The sequence below is a fragment of the Mus caroli genome, unplaced genomic scaffold, assembly GCF_978045245.1.
Source record: "Mus caroli unplaced genomic scaffold, Mus_caroli_1 scaffold_1, whole genome shotgun sequence".
Classification (NCBI taxonomy): Eukaryota; Metazoa; Chordata; class Mammalia; order Rodentia; family Muridae; genus Mus; species Mus caroli.
The window spans coordinates 145,739,132-145,745,131 of NW_028227256.1; positions in this window are offsets into that span (position 1 = coordinate 145,739,132).

Below are 6,000 nucleotides of genomic sequence, written 5' to 3' on the forward strand. Positions count from 1 at the left end.
TCTATTAATATGCAAACAATGTTAATTTGCATGAACAATTTGCTGTAATATGTATGGTAAAAAGAATGTATAAATCAACTTAATCTTCAACTTTCATTTCGTTGCATCTACTTTCTATCTGCTCATGTTCTCTAAAAGTTTTGCCTTTTTTATTTGATAGAGAGTATTATTCTTTAAATTTAGAAATAATGTTCTGTTAACTCTCTCCAAAACATTTCTTCACCTAGTACCTTCAGCATGCTCTACATTTCCTAATTGTTAATACTCATTTGTCTACTAATATATTACAAGTTTCTCATAGTATCTAAGCATTATTGATGCAAATTTTGTAGTGTATTTTCCGGGACAGCCAGGGCTATACAGAGAAACTCTGTCTTGAAAAACCAAAAAAAAAAAAAAAAAAAAAAAAAAAAAAAAAAAATCAAACCAAAACAACAACAAAAAAGCAGAATAACTTATCAACATCACAAATCCTAAAATCTGTCTCTTTCACAAAGTTTGGTTCTTCTAGGTTATTCTAATACACAGAAATTGATACAAGTTCTATCTTCAAACACTGTACATTTTGACAGATATATTTTAATTCTTGAATATAATTTTTTTATCGTGATATTTATTTATTTATTTATTTATTTATTTATTTATTTTTAATATTTTTATTACATATTTTCCTCAATTACATTTCCAATACTATCCCAAAAGTCCCCCATAGCGCCCCCCACTTCCCTACCCACCCATTCCCATTCTTTTGGCCCTGGCATTCCCCTATATTGGGGCATATAAAGTTTGCAAGTCCAATGGGCCTCTCTTTCCATTGATGGCCGACTAGGCCATCTTTCGATACATATGCAGCTAGAGACAAGAGCTCCAGGGTTCTGGTTAGTACATCATGTTGTTCCAACAATAGGGTTGCAGATCCCTTTAGCTCCTTGGGTACTTTCTCTAGCTTCTCCATTGGGAGCCCTGTGATACATCCAATAGCTGACTGTGAACATCCACTCCTGTGTTTGCTAGGCCCCGGCATCGTCTCACAAGAGACAGCTATATTTGGGTCCTTTCAGCAAGATCTTGCTAGTGTATGCAATGGTTTTCATCTATTAAGCATTTTACCAGTTAGAAGATGCCTCATGTTTAATCTCCTGTCCCTAGCTGCCTTATGAGATATTCAACGTGGCTTAACTATAAAGGAACTCTATAATTAACTCTCATATTTTGAAAATATAACACATAAGTACTTGACATTTTGATGTTCACTGACTAATAAGCATTTATGTATTTGGAATATAGCTTGATTATTTAACCAAGAATAGAAACTGAGATATAAAAATAAAGATTTCTATATCTATTAATATAAAATGACTATCAGAAACATTTAGCATATTTGGCTATTTGTATTAAAAAAGGTCCCCTAAAATAATATATATTTAAAATACCAATCTATCCTCTTTTGATATTGCACAGATATCTTCTTTGCTAGAAAAATGCCCAGAACCAATGTTGATGATTAAATGAATGAAAACAAGGGATTGTTTGGAAACATACACTCAAAGTTGAACCTTGAAAATGATAAAGCCAAAATATGAATTATATGAATATTCATGTACATGTGTATATGAGAATAAATAAAATAAATTGATGTTTGCTTATTTTAATATATCAACCATCTTTTTTTGTGAACTGTAAGAGAGAGTAGGACTAGAATCTTTGTTTCTGAAAGCTGCATGACTGATAGCTAAAAGCAGAAAAATAGAGGCTGGAAATATTAGAACAACAACAATAAAAAACCAACATATGGAGCAAATACTAAAGCATCTGTTTTATATTGATGAGTCACTACACAAAGTCTTCTGATGGCCAGTTGAAGTTTGGTCTGTTGGTATGTATTGTAATAATAAGTGTGGGTCCCCAAGAGAGTCCACACATTCACCCAAGTGATGCTATGTGAACTTGCCCCCCAATTATCCCTTATTGATAAATAAAGATGCCTATAATCAATAACTTGGCAACAGAGAAACAGGAGGGTTTTTGGGTTTCTGGACTTCAGGGTAAGAGGAGATTAGGAGAGAAAGAAAGTTGAGGGAGAAAAAAGATGCCATGAATTATGAGTCAAGAAACCATGGCCATGAGGTCTGGACAATTGGAGCTAAGATCACCCCAGATGAAACATAGTAAGTAATAACTTAGGGTTATTAATGGGAAATAGAGTATGACAGCATGATAGGTAGGTATCTGCCCAGCATTAGCGTTAATAAAGATTTATTACAAATATAAAGGTTGTGTGTGTGTCTTGTATCTGGGAACTAAATTGTCAAGATTTAATAATTCAACAATAATGATTTTAAATAAATACTGACATTCATGGATACAAATATATAAACAGACAGATTAATATATATATATATATATATATGTATATATATATATATATATGCAATGTATATATGAATTGCAAGGAAATGGATAGATAAAAAGTTAATGTTACTTAATGTGCTCTATAAGATGTTAAATTATATTCTGATCATGCTTATACCATCCCTCAGCTCTTCCCAGATCCTTCAATCTGCCCAGGTCATGACTTTGCTCCCTCTCCTTCAAAAACAAAAACAAAAATAAGGAACACGTACATAGAGACACAAACCAAAACATAATATGGAAACCAAAACATATTGGAAAAAAAACTAACAGGACAACATAAACATATGCAAAGCAAAATGAGGCAAAAAAATAAAAAACCCTACATAAATGCCATTTCAATTCTTTTTGTTTTGGCCAACTACTCATGGGCAAAAGCATATACTTAGTGAGATCCTACTGAAAACAGTGATTCATATATTACACAAATTTAATCAAAAGTTAAAATGTATATAAATCTTAATTCTGAAAAGGAGATATTAATACATGAGTACATAGAGAAATAAAAAATAAATGATATGAGGGATATATTTGAGTAGAAAGGGGTCCAAGGTAGGGGCAGAGGAACAGTGTGAGGAAAGAGGATATAGTAATAGGAGACTGAACATGCATAATATATATGTGTCTATGTGTGTGTGTGTGTGTGTGTGTATGTATAAAATATGATAAAACCCATTATTTTGGCTAATTAAGATATGCAAATACAATGAAAAATGGAGAATATTATTTTTGATAAATTTTGCATTGGATTCCCAAACAACTTCTGCTTCTTCAGCACTAGCACACACGATTCCACACTAATTTTTTAACCATTATTCTTAAATTTTATTTTTAATAACTATTTTATTTTTGAGATTATAATAAATTACTTTATTTCTCCTTTCCCTTTCTTTCACCAAACTCTTCCACATACGCTGTGGGGCAATGGGCTATGCACAGACAGCCTGGTCTCCAGTAGAGCTGAAGTCTTGAAACCAGGTGGGTGGTAATTTCTACCTACGTGGGACAGAAGGCTTTCAATCATGTCTCCTGGACCCTTGGCTCCTGTTGAAGTTAAGGCCCCACAGCTCCCACAGGAGAGGCATGTGGATTTCAGTCATGTAGACAATGTCCCAAGCTTCTAACCTTATGGATAGACTCCTCACCATAGTCACTTAGCAACAGCAAGGTAACAATCCCATTATAAGAGGGGCTGTTTGGTTCCTCCTCGCTCTCTTATGCTCTCTTTAAGCTTTCTTACTCTCTAAACTTTCTTCCCTCTCTTTCTCTTTCCCACTTCTCTCCTCTTGGCCATGGCCAGTCTCCCTCTCTCTTTCTACCTTTTCTCTTCCACGCTGCTTTTCTACAATGAATCTCTAGAACCATAGACTGTCTCTGTTCATCAAGGTTGGCAGGACTACCCAGTGCCCCTCTTTTCCTCCTGCCCTCTCTTCCTTTATCTCTGAGGCCGAGTGCTGCCTTGGGGCCCCTATTCTGTTCTCAACTCCTCCGCTATATCCAGTGTGAGATGCCGAAGACTGAGAATCTGGTACCGAGAGCTACCCCTTGTCCCCCACCCGCCGTGTGGGGTCAGTGGCCTAATACAGCCAGATGCCCACCCCACCGGGGGACAAGTGGAAAGCATCCAGCATTCCTCCTGCATCAGCCCGCCCAGAGTACCAGAACTTTGGCAGGATGCGGGCTTTCTCCCACTGTCCTCTTTCCCTCACACCCACAGCCCTGCAATATACTCTTACTCTCTTTCAAATCCATAGCATCTGTTTATATTAATTGTTGTTTTATGTGCTTGTGTGTGTGTGTGTGCGCGTGCGTGCGTGTGTGTGTGTATGTCTGTCTGTATGTATATTTATATATGCATATATTTGTATATTTCTAAATATACAAATACAATCTATTCATTCTTTTTGTTCCTAGTATGCATGTTTTCAAGTTTCACTCTTTGTTATTAGATAACTTATCAGTGTACTCGTCTCTGAGGAATACTACTCCCAATCTCTGCATTATTTAGTTACCCATAGTTCTTTGCATAGAGTTGATGTTTTCCCAGTCTACTTTAGCATGTCTACCGTTATATTTGTTCAGTTCATGTTTAAACAGTTACATTACAGTGAGATTTCATGAATGTACCTTCTGCCCTAACTAGAAGATATAATTGCCCAATGAACCATTCAAGAAACAAACAAACAAACAAAAATCTTTAAAAAAATGTTCTATAGCACAGAATGTCAGAAACTTCATTTGAATTGTTAGTCAATTTGAAATGTCAGGGATGTGGAAGAGACATCTAAATCATTGGAGGCAGTTGGTATTAGCCTTGATTGTCTACTAGAGTAAAAGGTTCAGTCCCTGCTGAAGATACCATGCATTTCAGAAAAAGGGCCCAGAGGCCCCTGAAAGGAACTAACATGAATGCCTCCTCTGATGACGGCTAGCTTTCACGGCACCAGAAACTTCCAAACAGGCTTCCAATGGATAAAAACACCCAACAGCCCCACCTTGATGTGATGCCTATAATTTACAATAATAAGCCTGGCATCATAACCCTCGGGGTAAATTAATGACATGCATAACTTGAGAATAAACAACAGCTCTCTAATTTGCCTTAAGGTCCACTCAACAAGAAATAAATAATAACTGGTACTGGAAACCAAGTCTACTAGCCAGGGATAATGCAGTCATGAATCTTGCAGGAGAACCTACAACCTGAAAATTGTCATAATCCTTAACTACATTATAAATATTTGTTCTTACGTTTACAGAAATGCATAGTCTTCACTCCTTATAAAGGAAGATTTTATTTGTTACAGACAGAGACCTATCTACCCTCTCTTTCTGGTAAACTTGAACATGCATAAGCTTGTGAATGGAAACTTTAAGAAACTCCATTGTGGCAAGTTTCTAGTAGGGCAAAGTAGAACATCTGCTGGATCATATCCATCATGAATTTAATGTTTCTTGAGAGGAATTCATAGAGCTGGCTCTCCCTTGGATTTCTAAAATTCTTCCTCACTCTGGTATTTGTTGACACCAAAGTCCATGGGGTATCACAATCTCATAGCTTCTGACAAAATGTATTAGTTTATAGACAATGGTTTTCATCTTGAATGCACTTTGAATACCAATATAAAATAGATAGAAAAAAATGGAAATAAAAAAACCCATAAAGTCAACTTTATATCTTCTCTGACGTCCAAAATAAAAGCAAGTTTAGGAGTTCAAATAATGAATGTAGAAATGTATATTCAAGCATGAACTTGGACACAATCTTATGGAAGCACATACAACACAACCAAATAAATAGCATAGGTAAAATATAAGCTATCATTATGTCTTATCTTCAAGATTGCAAATTCAGAGTGAGGAAGATGGTCCCTTGTGTAAAAGTACTTGTGCAAGTTTTATAACCTGGGCTATATCTGCAATTCCAACATGAATTCTGACTGTGATAGCTAGCATGTGCATTATCAGCAGATCTATAAGAAAATAGGAAGTTAAACAAGAGAATTTCCTAGTGGTTTGCCACTCAGCTAGCCAGGAATAGCTTTCTGCTAAACTTAAAGAGCTTCTGACTGGAAAACCAAGTACAAA